Source organism: Somniosus microcephalus, chromosome 2 (genome assembly GCF_052327205.1).
Source record: "Somniosus microcephalus isolate GS21.2 chromosome 2, FLI_Smic_1.0, whole genome shotgun sequence".
Classification (NCBI taxonomy): Eukaryota; Metazoa; Chordata; class Chondrichthyes; order Squaliformes; family Somniosidae; genus Somniosus; species Somniosus microcephalus.
In genome coordinates, this window is record NC_140988.1 from 311,324,939 (window position 1) to 311,339,767 (window position 14,829).

At 51.2% G+C, this 14,829-nt stretch overlaps 1 protein-coding gene across 2 annotated transcripts in view; it reads right to left on the reverse strand.

Annotated features, from left to right (window-relative positions):
• fam219aa (family with sequence similarity 219 member Aa) overlaps nucleotides 1-14,829 on the reverse strand; it is an 87,711-nt gene that overhangs the window by 39,187 nt on the left and 33,695 nt on the right. The window lies entirely within an intron of this gene.

Consider the following 14,829-nt stretch of genomic DNA (forward strand, 5'->3'; position numbering starts at 1 on the left):
CTCTCTCTCTCCTTCCCCATCTCTCTCTCTCTCTCCTTCCCCATCTCTCTCTCTCCTTCCCCATCTCTCTCTCCTTCCCCATCTCTCTCTCTCCTTCCCCATCTCTCTCTCTCCTTCCCCATCTCTCTCTCTCCTTCCCCATCTCTCTCTCTCCTTCCCCATCTCTCTCTCTCCTTCCCCATCTCTCTCTCTCCTTCCCCATCTCTCTCTCTCTCTCTCTCCTTCCCCATCTCTCTCTCTCTCCTTCCCCATCTCTCTCTCTCCTTCCCCATCTCTCTCTCTCCTTCCCCATCTCTCTCTCTCTCCTTCCCCATCTCTCTCTCTCTCTCCTTCCCCATCTCTCTCTCTCTCTCCTTCCCCATCTCTCTCTCTCTCTCCTTCCCCATCTCTCTCTCTCTCTCCTTCCCCATCTCTCTCTCTCTCTCTCCTTCCCCATCTCTCTCTCTCTCTCTCCTTCCCCATCTCTCTCTCTCTCTCTCTCCTTCCCCATCTCTCTCTCTCTCTCTCTCCTTCCCCATCTCTCTCTCTCTCTCTCCTTCCCCATCTCTCTCTCTCTCTCTCCTTCCCCATCTCTCTCTCTCTCCTTCCCATCTCTCTCTCTCTCCTTCCCCATCTCTCTCTCTCCTTCCCCATCTCTCTCTCTCCTTCCCCATCTCTCTCTCTCTCCTTCCCCATCTCTCTCTCTCTCCTTCCCCATCTCTCTCTCTCTCCTTCCCCATCTCTCTCTCTCTCTCCTTCCCCATCTCTCTCTCTCTCCTTCCCCATCTCTCTCTCTCTCCTTCCCCATCTCTCTCTCTCTCCTTCCCCATCTCTCTCTCTCTCCTTCCCCATCTCTCTCTCGCTCCTTCCCCATCTCTCTCTCGCTCCTTCCCCATCTCTCTCTCTCGCTCCTTCCCCATCTCTCTCTCTCGCTCCTTCCCCATCTCTCTCTCTCGCTCCTTCCCCATCTCTCTCTCTCGCTCCTTCCCCATCTCTCTCTCTCGCTCCTTCCCCATCTCTCTCTCTCTCTCTCCTTCCCCATCTCTCTCTCTCCTTCCCCATCTCTCTCTCTCTCTCCTTCCCCATCTCTCTCTCTCCTTCCCCATCTCTCTCTCTCTCTCTCCTTCCCCATCTCTCTCTCTCTCCTTCCCCATCTCTCCTCTCTCTCTCCTTCCCCATCTCTCCTCTCTCTCTCCTTCCCCATCTCTCTCTCTCCTTCCCCATCTCTCTCTCTCCTTCCCCATCTCTCTCTCCTTCCCCATCTCTCTCTCTCTCTCTCCTTCCCCATCTCTCTCTCTCTCTCTCTCCTTCCCCATCTCTCTCTCTCTCTCTCTCCTTCCCCATCTCTCTCTCTCTCTCTCTCCTTCCCCATCTCTCTCTCTCTCCTTCCCCATCTCTCTCTCTCTCCTTCCCCATCTCTCTCTCTCTCCTTCCCCATCTCTCTCTCTCTCCTTCCCCATCTCTCTCTCTCTCCTTCCCCATCTCTCTCTCTCTCTCCTTCCCCATCTCTCTCTCTCTCTCCTTCCCCATCTCTCTCTCTCTCCTTCCCCATCTCTCTCTCTCTCCTTCCCCATCTCTCTCTCTCTCCTTCCCCATCTCTCTCTCTCTTTCCCCATCTCTCTCTCTCTCCTTCCATCTCTCTCTCTCTCCTTCCATCTCTCTCCTTCCATCTCTCTCTCCTTCCCCCCCCCTCGCTCTCTCTCTCTCCTTCCCCCCTCTCTCTCCTTCCCTCTCTCTCTCTCTCTCTCCTTCCCTCTCTCTCTCTTCCCCCCCAGTCGCTCCCTCTCTCTCTTCAACAACAACATGCCCTCGAGAAAGCCTCGGCACCGCCGGGCTCCCCCAGCTAGTAGTTTATAAAGTTTAGACGGTCTTAATTTTTTTGTGGTTATAGTTTCTAGTGCTAGTAACCAAGGGCCCTTGAGTATATAATTTAATTGTAGTGTAATAGGTGGTATTGATTTGATTGACGTTAATTTAAATTAATTGAAGGGTAAGTCATGGCAAGACAGCTCGGTGCCATGGTATGCTCCTCCTGCACTATGTGGGAAATCAGGGACACTTCCTGTGTCTCTGACGACCACGTGTGCGGGAAGTGGATCTAGCTGCAGCTACTGGCAGACCGCATTGCGGCGCTGGAGCTGCGAATGGATACATACTGCAGCATTCACGATGCTCAGGACGTCGTGGATATCACGTTTAATCAGTTGGTCACACTGCAGGTAAAGGCTGCACAGGCAGGAAGGGAATGGGTGACCGCCAGGCACAGTAGTAGGCGCAGGCAGGGGTCCCCTGTGGCCATCCCCCTCTCAAACAGGTATACCGCTTTGGATATTGTTTGGGGGGGGGGGGGTGGGGGCGGTGGCTCCGGTGGAAGACAGCAGCAGCCAACTTCCTGGCACCATGGGTGGTTCTACTGCACAGGACAGGAGGAAAAAGTGTGGGAGAGCTATAGTAATAGGGGATTCTATTGTAAGGGGGATAGGTGTTTCTGCGGCCGCAAACGGGACGCCAGGATGGTATGTTGCCTCCCTGGTGCAAGGGTCAAGGATGTCTCGGAGCAGCTGCAGAGCATTCTGGAGGGGGAGGGTGAGCAGCCAGTTGTCATGGTGCATATAGGTACCAATGATATAGGTAAAAACCGGGATGAGGTCCTAAAAGCTGAATATAGGGAGTTAGGAGGTAAATTCAAAAATAGGACCTCAAAAGGTAGTAATCTCAGGATTGCTACCAGTGCCACGTGCTAGTCAGAGTAGAAATAGAAGGATATTTCAGATGAATACGTGGCTAGAGGAATGGTGAAAGGGGGAGGGATTCAAATTCCTGGGACATTGGAACCGGTTCTGGGGGAGGTGGGACCAGTACAGACTGGACGGTTTGCACCTGGGCAGGACTGGGACCGATATCCTAAGGGGAGTGTTTGCTAGTGCTGTTGGGGAGCATTTAAACTAAAATGGCAGGGGGTTGGGAACCTGCGCAGGGAGACAAAGGAATGGGAAACAAGGATAGAAGCAAAAGACAGGAAGGAGAAAAGTAAAACAAAAAAGTGGCAGGCAGAGAAGTCAAGGGTTTAAATCAAACATGGCTGCAGTACACAATAGTTCTAAAAGGTCTAAGAGTGTTAAAAAAACAAGCCTGAAGGCTTTGTGTCTTAATGCGAGGAGCATTCGTAATAAGGTGGATGAATTAGCTGCACAAATAGATGTAAATGGATATGATATGATTGTGATTACGGAAACATGGCTCCAGGGTGACCAAGGCTGGGAACTCAACATCCAGGGGTATTCAATATTCAGGAAAGTCAGGCAAAAAGGAAAAGGAGGGGGTGTAGCATTGCTGGTTAAAGAAGGGATTAACACAATTGTAAGGAAGGATATTAGCTCTGATGATGTGGAATTGGTATGGGTAGAACTGAGAAATACCAAGGGGCAGAAAACCTTAGTGGGAGTGGTATATAGACCTCCAAACAGTAATGCGGAGGTTGGGGATGGCATTAAAAGGGAAAGTAGAGAAGTGTGCAATAAGGGCACAGCAGTCATCATGGGTGACTTTAATCTACATATAGATTTGGCTAACCAAATTAGTAACAATACTGTGGAGGAGGAATTCCTGGAGTGTATACGGGATGGTTTCCTGGACCAATATGTCAAGGAACCAACTGGAGATCAGGCCATCTTAGACTGGGTATTATGTAATGAGAAAGGATTAATTAGCAATCTTGTTGTGCGAGGCCCCTTGGGGCGGAGCGATCATAATATGATCGAATTCTTCATTAAGATGGAGAGTGAAGTATTTGACTCAGAGACTAGGGTCCTGAATTTAAATAAAAGGAAACTACCATGGTATGAGGCGCGAGTTGGGTAGGATGGATTTGGGAATGTTACTTAAAGGGTTGACGGTGGATAGGCAATGGCAAACATTTAAAGATCGCATGGATGAACTACAGAATTTGTTCATCCCTGTTTGGCATAAAAATAAAACAAAAAAGGTGACTCAACCGTGGCTAACAAGGGAAATTAGGGATAGCATAAGATCCAAGGAGAGGACAATTGGCCAGAAAAAGCAGCAAACCTGAGGATTGGGAGCAGTTTAGGATTCAGCAAAGGAGGACAAAGGGATTAATTAAGAGAGGGAAGATAGAGTACGAGGGTAAGCTTGCAGGGAACATAAAAACTGACTGTTAAAGCTTCTAAAGATATGTGAAGAGAAAAAGATTGGTGAAGTCAAGCGTAGCTCCCTTGCAGTCAGAATCAGGGGAATTTATAATGGGGAATAAAGAAATGGCAGACCAATTAAATGCATACTTTAGTTCTGTCTCCACAAGGGAAGACACAAATAACCACCCAGGAGATGTCAGGGAACATAGGGTCTAATGAGAGGGAGAAACTGAATGAAATTAGTATTTGTAGGGAAATGGTGTTAAGAAAATTGATGGGATTGAAGGCCGATAAATCCCCAGGGCCTGATAATCTACATCCTAGGGTACTTAAGGAAGTGGCCCTAGAAATAGTAGATGCATTGCTGGTCATCTTCCAAAATTCTATAGATTCTGGAACAGTTCCCATGGATTGGAGGGTAGCTAATGTTACCCCACTATTCAAAAAAGGTGGGAGAGAGAAAACGGGGAATTATAGACCGGTAAGCATGACATCAGTAGTGGGGAAAATGCTAGAGTCCATTATAAAAGATGTAATAGCAGAGCACTTGGAAAACAGTGACAGGATTGGACAAAGTCAACATGGATTTACAAAAGGTAAATCGTGCTTGACTAATCTACTGGAATTTTTTGAGGATGTAACTGGTAGAATAGATAAGGGAAAACCAGTGGATGTGGTGTATTTGGACTTTCAGAAGGCTTTCGAGAAGGTCCCGCATAAGAGATTAGCGTGTAAAGTTAAAGCACATGGGATTGGGGGCAAGGTACTGACATGGATAGAGAACTGGCTGGCAGGCAGGAAGCAACGAGTTGGAATAAACGGCTCTTTTTCCGAGTGGCAGGCAGTGACTAGTAGGGTACCGCAGGGATCGGTGCTAGGACCCCAGCTATTCACAATATATATTAATGATCTAGACGAGGGAACTAGATGTAATATCTCCAAGTTTGCAGACGACACAAAGCTGGGTGGGCGTGTGCTGTGAGGAGGGTGCCGAGAAACTCCAGTATGATTTGGACAGGTTGGGTGATTGGGCAGATGTATGGCAGATGCCGTATAATGTGGATAAATGCGATGTTATTCACTTTGGTGGCAAAAACAGGAAGGTAGATTATTATCTGAACGGCAATAGATTGGGAGAAGGGAAAGTGCAATGAGACCTGGCAGTCCTTGTGCACCAGTCGCTGAAGGTAAGCATGCAGGTGCAGCAGGCGGTTAAGAAGGCAAATGGTATGTTGGCCTTCGTAGCTAGAAAATTCAAGTACAGGAGCAAGGATGTCTTGCTGCAGTTGTACAGGGCCTTGGTGAGACCACACCTTGAGTAGTGTGTGCAGTTTTGGTCGCCTTACCTGAGGAAGGATGCTCTTGCCATGGAGGGAGTGCAGCAAAGATTCACCAGACTGATACCAGGGATATCAGGAATGATGTATGAAGAGAGATTGGGCTTATACTCGCTGGAGTTTAGAAGAATGAGAGGGGATCTCATTGAAACTTATAAAATTCTAACAGGACTAGACAGACTAGATGCAGGAAGGATGTTCCCGATGGCAGTGGAGTCCAGAACAAGGAATCACAGTCTAAAGATAAGGGGTAAGCCATTTAGGACAGAGATGAGGAGGAATTTCTTCACCCAGAGAGTGGTGAACCTGTGGAATTCTCTACCACAGAAGGCAGTTGAGGCCAATTCATTAAATATATTCAAGAAGGAGTTAGATATATTTCTTGAGGCTAAAGGGATCAAGGGATATGGGGAAGGCAGGGACAGGGTACTGAGTTTGGATGATCAGCCATGATCTCACTGAATGGTAGAGCAGGCTCGAGGGGCCGAATGGCCTACTCCTGCTCCTATCTTCTATGTTTCTATGAGTCAAGACCAAGCATAGTGTTCAGGCAAAGCATGGCAAGAGAGGTGTTGAATTTCAAGATTTTGGTGACTATTTTTCCACAGAAAAAATTAAAACAAAATGTATTCACACAAGTTTAAAAAAGGCATCAAGAGGATAGGTGGTTAAAATACCATTGAGCTAAGCTTTGATGTGGTTTCCGCATAGATTGTAAATAATAAGCAATATATGAGCCTGTTTTAGCAATCGCTAAACACTTCAAATTGATTGTATTGGGTAGGTTTTGGCTGTGTTGTGAACACAAGGTGGAAAAAAAAGACAGAGACTCAGGCAATCAGTTTTTAAAAACAGAAGGCTGTGAGGGCAAGCTTTGGAAAGGCCCAGAAGAAGAATGCAAGAGATTAGCTAGTGATAGCAAAAAGATAGTCAAGTGAACTAATGTGGGAAGTGTGGTGTATTCATTATTTTGTATTATTACGCAAATTTGTACCGATTGAAAGAAACAAGTCTGATCCACTTGTTCCCACTTGCTGTGAAATAAAACAGCTTAATGGCATGTATCTGGCCTCGCCAAGCAGCTTTGTCCAGAAGATAAGAAATAGGAGGAGTAGGCCATACGGCCCCTAGAGCCTGCTCTGCCATTCAATATCATGGCTGATCTTTGACCTCAACTCCACTTTCCTGCCCAATCTCCACATCCCATGATTCCCCTAGAGTCCAACAATCTATCTATCTCAGCCTTGAATATACTCAACGACTCAGCATCCACAGCCCTCTGGGGCAGAGAATTCCAAAGATTCACAAATCTCTGAGTGAAGAAATTCCTCCTCATCTCGGTCTTAAATGGCCAACCCCTTATCCAGAGACGATACCCCCTAGTTCCAGACTCTCCTGCCAGGGGAAACAACCTTTCAGCATCTACCCTGTCAATCCCCCTCAGATCTTATATGTTTCAATGAAATCACCTCTCATTCTTCTTCTCAATCTCTCCTTATAGGATAACCCTCTTATCCCAGGTGAACCTTTGCTGCACCACCTCTAAGGCAAGCATATCCTTTCTCAGATAAGACGACCAAAACTGTGCACCGTACTCCAGGTGTGGTCTCATCAAAGCACTGTACAATTGTAGCAAGACTGCCTTACTCTTGCACTCCAACCCTGTTGCAATAAAGGCCAACATGCCGTTTGCCTTCCTAATTGGTTGCTGTACCTGCATGCTAACTCTGTGCTTCCTGTACGAGGGCACCTACATCTCTCTGAACACCAACATTTAACAGTTTCTCACCATTTAAAAAATATTGTTTTTCTATTCTTCCTACCAAATTAAATAACTTCACATTTCCCCATATTATACTCCATCTGCCACTTTATTGCCCACTCACCTAACTTGTCTATATCCCTTTGTAGGCACTGTGTGTCCTCCTCACAGCTTACTTTCCCACCTAGCTTTGTATCGTCAGCAAACTTGGATACATTACACTCGGTCCCTTCATCCAAGTCATTAATATAGATTGTAAATAGCTGAGGCCCAAGCACTGACCCTTGTGGCACCCCACTAGTTATAAATGACCCATTTATCCCGACTCTGTTTTCTATTTGTTAACCAATCCTCTAGCCATGCCAATACATTACCCCAACCCCGTGAGATCTTATATTGCATACAACCTTTTATGTGGCACCTTATCGAATGCCTTTTGGAAATTCAAATATACCACATCCACTGGTTCCTCTTTATCTACCCTGCTAGTTACATCCTCAAAAAACTCTTAATAGATTTGTCAAACATGATTTCCCTTTCATAAAACTATGCTGACTTTGTCTAATCATCTTATGATTCTCTAAATGCCCTGTTACCACGTCCCTAATAATAAATTCCAGCATTTTCCCCAACGACTGATGTCCGGCTAACTGGCCTGCAGTTCGGTTTTCCCTCACCCATCTTTCTTGAATAGCAGAATTACATTTGCTACCTTCCAATCCGTTGGGACCATTCTGGAATCTAGGGAATTTTGGAAGATCACAACCAATGCATCCACTATCTGTGTCGCCACCTCTTTCAAAACCCTAGGATATAGGCCATCAGATCCAGGGTTCTGTCAGCTTTTAATCCCATTCGTTTCTCAAGTACTTTTTCTCTACTGATCTTAAATACTTTAAGTTCCTCATTAGCCCCTTGGTTCCCCACAATTTCTGACAGATCGAAGTAACACATGCAAAAGGCACAAACATCCAGTTCAAATCACAAGGGAATAACACTATTACACCCTTGTACAATTAGATACTGGGCAATACAGACACATCTCTAAACGCAAGACGCCGATTCCACTTACGAGATTTACCTGAAAAAATATGCAAGGCAAAATCCGAAACTTGCAGCAGCTTAATTCAGTTTCCAAGGCACCAGGCATGTTTCAGTTTCCATTTTACAGTCTATCCTTATTTTTATGTAATGCACTTTAATTTACTATTTACAGTTAAATAACATTTACGTCATTTTGAAAAACAAAGGGGAGCGGCTAGAACATAGGAACAGGAGTAGGCCATGCAGTTCCTTGAGCCTATTCCGCCATTCAATTAGATCAACGAATGTGGAGGTTTCTTACAGTACATGTTGGGGAGCTAGGAGACAAAATTGAAGAGCTGCAGCATTACCACTAGGGGAGGGTGCAAGTGCAGCTGATGGAAACTGCCAATGCAAGCTAAGTATAAATGAAGACACAAAAATTTATAAATGGAAAAGCGGATACAAAATTGAGATGAAAATGTAACAACCTTAAGTAACGTTTTGTAGACAGGAACTGTATGTATGTACAAGATTTTTAGTATGTTATACAGATCAGTGGTTCTCAAACTGGCGTCTCCAGACCCCCATCCGCGACAACAAAATCACCCACATCATCCCCAAACACCCGCTGCTGGCCATCCGCAACAATGAGGAGCTCAACAAGTTGCATGGGTGGGTAAACGTTGCTCAGGGCGAGGTGCTGCCGAAGAAAACCTGCGCTGCGAGCGCCCAAAAATGAATCTAATAACCAAAGGCTCTTTTCAAAGCCACCCACAGTATCTGCGAAAGAACTCGTTACTGTCTGAAGGGAGTCAGAGAGATCTTGTTAATTTAACGATAAGTTATCCTGTTTTAGATCTGCCCATGTGTGTTTTCAGTTCCCTATCTCAATTGCTCGCACATATCTCCCTCTAGTTAGTGAATAATTAAAAATTAGTGAAGAATCAACAATTTCAAAAATGTTGCCACTTTTGGTTTCGTGAATAATTTTTGAGTACATCCCAGTACATAAATATAACTATATGAAGATATTCGGAGGTGATTAATTAATTTAGTAATAAAAGGGCCGGATTCAATTATTGTCTGTTTTGGATTTAGATACAGGAAACTGTGTTTTATCCAGAGGCTAACTGTCCGGAATGCTCGAGCCACCGGCAAAAATCAGGTGCCATTTTCGTTAGGTTTTTTTTCTCATTGCTTTTTTCCTCAACAGTCAAGCTCTGCAAGGTCTGCTGAAGCTGTTGCTAAGTTACAGAGACGCTTGGACTGTTTAGAAACTGTTGCTAAGCAACAGGGTTTGTTGACAGATACGGAGCTCAGAAGCTTCTGTATCTTTCAACATTAGCGCTGGAATGCCCGGCAGTTTTGAGGGGACGGCAACAGCTCGGTCCTGTCGGTGCCGGATAGCACAAAGTTTCCTGTAGTTTGAATGCTGGTTTCTTTGACGGGAGTTCAGGACCCTTTCGATTAGTTAGAATCTAATCCCGGAACATAAGAGTAAGCCTGGGAAAGAAGAGGCTACTCTCGGGCTGTGTGTTTCTTTCCAGTTTTCTGTTTGTATCGCACAGTTTCTAGACTCGCCTCGAGTTCTTTTTAATTTCACTTCTTTAGCATTGAATTAAAATTGAAGCTTTTCCAATTTCAAATTACAGGAAACTTCGCGATATCCGGCACCGACGGGACCGAGCTGCTGCCGATCTATCAAAACTTCCGGATAGACCAGCGCTAATGTTGAAGGATACGGAGGTTTTCATCTCCATATCTGACAACAAACAACTGTTGCTTAGCAACAGCTTGTAAACACTCGGCCCGTACCTTGGAAGCGTCTCTGAAGCTGTTGCTAAGCCACAGAGACGCTTTCCAGATCCTGACTGTTAAAAAAATGCTAGAAGAAAAAAAACCTAACCAAAACGGCTGCTGATTTCTGCTGTTAGATCGAGGTTTCCGGACATACAACCTCCGGATAAACCAAAGTTTCCTGTATATTTAAAAAAGGTTCATAATTAAAATTAGTAGAGTAGTAGTTTTTAGGACAGTACTTAAAATTAATGTAACTAGTAGGAAAGTGAACAGCAGGCATAGCTTTAAGTAAATTGTCAAACATCACACCAAGGATAGACAGTGAGAAGCAGGCACACCCATCTCACTGATAACTAAGTAAATATTTGTTTTCTTAAAAGCATTATTAAAACACTCTTTACATGCACACTTTCATATTATGAGTATTATATAGTATTATAATTTGGATGGGGGCGGTGATTACTGATCGATTTGAAAAAGGGTCCTTCAACCAAAAAAGTTTGAGAACCACTGATATAGATGTATAGTTTTATGGATTACAGTAAACATTTCCGCGATACAATACAAATGTCTTCATTTTTGAATATGAATTGGCAGTGAGCTTCCAAAGCTACAGTGGTGGAGCAGGAAAAGCCCCCCAAAAATTCAGCCCCCTTGGATTAAACGTCAAATGATAATATGCAATATTGGGTGATATCCACCAGTATGCTTTACCAAAATCTGGTCGACAACCATCAAGTATGAAAATAGCATCTCTCAAATAGTCTGCACTATAATCCAACTAGCTGGGGAGCCCCGCGTTGCGAGGGCAATTTTGGGGCGCTTGGTCTCCCTGCCCCTGGGTGTCCCCCCTCTCCCTGTCATGTCCTCTCCCTGTCCTATCCCTCCCTCCCCTCTCTCCCTCCCCTCCTCTCCCTCCCGTCTCCCTCCCTCCCCCACCCCCACACCTACCCTCCCCCACCCCCTCCCCCTCCCCCACCCCCACACCTACCCTCCCCCACACCTACCCTCCCCTCTCTCCGGCCCCTCCCCCTGCCTAGCGCCTGAGGTCCGGAGCGGAGGTCCCCCGCGTATCGCGCGGCTGATGGACGGCCGCTGTGGGCGGGCGGGCAGCGCGAGCCCCCCGCGATTTCCCGAGGCTCGCCACCCCCCGCGATTTCCCCGAGGCTCTCTCCCCACCCCCCGCGATTTCCCGAGGCTCTCCCCCCTCCCCCCCCGCGATTTCCCGAGGCTCTCCCCCCCTCCCCCCCCCGCGATTTCCCGAGGCTCTCTCCCCTCCCCCCCCCCCGCGATTTCCCGAGGCTCTCTCCCCTCCCCCCCCCGCGATTTCCCGAGGCTCTCTCCCCTCCCCCGCGATTTCCCGAGGCTCTCTTACCTCCCCCCCCCCCGATTTCCCGAGGCTCTCTTCCCCCCCCCCCACCCCGGCGATTTCCCGAGGCTCTCTCCCCTCTCCACCCCCCCCCCGCGATTTCCCGAGGCTCTCTCCCCTCTTCCCCCCCCCCCCGCGATTTCCCGAGGCTCTCTTCCCCCCCCCGATTTCCCGAGGCTCTCTTTCCCCCCCCCCGATTTCCCGAGGCTCTCTTGCCCCCCCCCCCCCGATTTCCCGAGGCTCTCTTCCCCCCCCCCGATTTCCCGAGGCTCTCTCCCCCCCCCCCCCCCCCGATTTCCCGAGGCTCTCTTCCCCCCCCCCCGATTTCCCGAGGCTCTCTTCCCCCCCCCCCGATTTCCCGAGGCTCTCTTCCCCCCCCCGATTTCCCGAGGCTCTCTTCCCCCCCCCCCGATTTCCCGAGGCTCTCTTCCCCCCCCCCCGCGATTTCCCGAGGCTCTCTTCCCCCCCCCCGCGATTTCCCGAGGCTCTCTCCCCTCTCCCCCCCCCCGCGATTTCCCGAGGCTCTCTCCCCTCCCCCCCCGCGATTTCCCGAGGCTCTCTCCCCTCCCCCCCCGCGATTTCCCGAGGCTCTCTCCCCTCCCCCCCCGCGATTTCCCGAGGCTATCTCCCCTCTCCCCCCCCCGCGATTTCCCGAGGCTCTCTCCCCTCTCCCCCCCCCGCGATTTCCCGAGGCTCTCTCCCCTCTTCCCCCCCCCCCGCCGATTTCCCGAGGCTCTCTTCCCCCCCCCCCCCCGATTTCCCGAGGCTCTCTTCCCCCCCCCCCCCCGATTTCCCGAGGCTCTCTTCCCCCCCCCCCCGATTTCCCGAGGCTCTCTTCCCCCCCCCGATTTCCCGAGGCTCTCTTCCCCCCCCCCCGATTTCCCGAGGCTCTCTTCCCCCCCCCCGCGATTTCCCGAGGCTCTCTTCCCCCCCCCCCGCGATTTCCCGAGGCTCTCTCCCCTCTCCCCCCCCGCGATTTCCCGAGGCTCTCTCCCCTCCCCCCCGCGATTTCCCGAGGCTCTCTCCCCTCCCCCCCCGCGATTTCCCGAGGCTCTCTCCCCTCCCCCCCCGCGATTTCCCGAGGCTCTCTCCCCTCCCCCCCCGCGATTTCCCGAGGCTATCTCCCCTCTCCCCCCCCCGCGATTTCCCGAGGCTCTCTCCCCTCTCCCCCCCCCGCGATTTCCCGAGGCTCTCTCCCCTCCCCCCCCGCGATTTCCCAAGGCTATCTCCCCTCTCCCCCCCCCCCGCGATTTCCCGAGGCTCTCTCCCCTCTCCCCCCCCCCCGCGATTTCCCGAGGCTCTCTCCCCTCTCCCCCCCCCGCGATTTCCCGAGGCTCTCTCCCCTCTCCCCCCCCCGCGATTTCCCGAGGCTCTCTCCCCTCCCCCCCCGCGATTTCCCGAGGCTCTCTCCCCTCCCCCCCCGCGATTTCCCGAGGCTATCTCCCCTCTCCCCCCCCCGCGATTTCCCGAGGCTCTCTCCCCTCTCCCCCCCCCGCGATTTCCCGAGGCTCTCTCCCCTCCCCCCCCGCGATTTCCCAAGGCTATCTCCCCTCTCCCCCCCCCCCGCGATTTCCCGAGGCTCTCTCCCCTCTCCCCCCCCCCGCGATTTCCCGAGGCTCTCTCCCCTCTCCCCCCCCCGCGATTTCCCGAGGCTCTCTCCCCTCCCCCCCCCCGCGATTTCCCGAGGCTCTCTCCCCTCTCCCCCCCCCCGCGATTTCCCGAGGCTCTCTCCCCTCTCCCCCCCCCCGCGATTTCCCGAGGCTCTCTCCCCTCTCCCCCCCCCGCGATTTCCCAAGGCTATCTCCCCTCTCCCCCCCCCCGCGATTTCCCGAGGCTCTCTCCCCTCTCCCCCCCCCGCGATTTCCCGAGGCTCTCTCCCCTCTCCCCCCCCCGCGATTTCCCGAGGCTCTCTCCCCTCTCCCCCCCCCGCGATTTCCCGAGGCTCTCTCCCCTCCCCGCGATTTCCCGAGGCTCTCTCCCCTCCCCCCCCCGCGATTTCCCGAGGCTCTCTCCCCTCTCCCCCCCCCGCGATTTCCCGAGGCTCTCTCCCCTCCCCCCCCGCGATTTCCCAAGGCTATCTCCCCTCTCCCCCCCCCCGCGATTTCCCGAGGCTCTCTCCCCTCTCCCCCCCCCCGCGATTTCCCGAGGCTCTCTCCCCTCTCCCCCCCCCGCGATTTCCCGAGGCTCTCTCCCCTCCCCCCCCCCGCGATTTCCCGAGGCTCTCTCCCCTCTCCCCCCCCCCGCGATTTCCCGAGGCTCTCTCCCCTCTCCCCCCCCCCGCGATTTCCCGAGGCTCTCTCCCCTCTCCCCCCCCCGCGATTTCCCAAGGCTATCTCCCCTCTCCCCCCCCCCGCGATTTCCCGAGGCTCTCTCCCCTCTCCCCCCCCCGCGATTTCCCGAGGCTCTCTCCCCTCTCCCCCCCCCGCGATTTCCCGAGGCTCTCTCCCCTCTCCCCCCCCCGCGATTTCCCGAGGCTCTCTCCCCTCCCCGCGATTTCCCGAGGCTCTCTCCCCTCCCCCCCCCGCGATTTCCCGAGGCTCTCTCCCCTCTCCCCCCCCCGCGATTTCCCGAGGCTCTCTCCCCTCCCCCCCCGCGATTTCCCAAGGCTCTCTCCCCTCCCCCCCCCGCGATTTCCCGAGGCTCTCTCCCCTCTCCCCCCCCCGCGATTTCACGAGGCTCTCTCCCCTCTCCCCCCCCCCGCGATTTCCCGAGGCTCTCTCCCCTCCCCCCCCCCCCCGCGATTTCCCGAGGCTCTCCACCCCCCCCCCGGCGATTTCCCGAGGCTCTCCACCCCCCCCCCCCCCCCCAAATTGTTATTTAATTCCCTAACACATCATTAAAATATTTACCTTAGTTCCCTAACACACAAAGTGTGGGGGAAAAAATTGTGAAAAATCAAGATGGCGGCCACTCACCTCGGTTCAGAAGGACAAGGCCCGCCCACACAAGCACCGATTGGTCGACCGGTCAGGTCACCGAAGCGTAGGATTGGTCAATCGTCGAGTCACTCGACACTCAACTGTAGGAAGGAACCCGCCGTCCGATTGGTGGACCTCGACGTCACACGGTCGCTAATGAGATGCTAATGAGCGGAACGCTGAACGTTTTTGGGATACCGCGGGCGGGATTTTTGTCCGGCCGAAACGTAAATACACCTATGACCGGTCCGGAATCGTAAGCTTTCTTTTGAGGTGACGCGCGCGTCGGTACGCTCTGTAACTTTCAAACGTATAGAGAATGGACAGACAGACATCGGGACAGACAGAAGAGCCGCTTTATATATATAGGTATAAATACAAAATCATTGTGGGAATACAGAGTGTTCTATAGAACCATAACAGAATCTTCTATGCTGGAACATTCTAAAAACTATAGGCTATTATATTCAAAAGTTAAATAAAT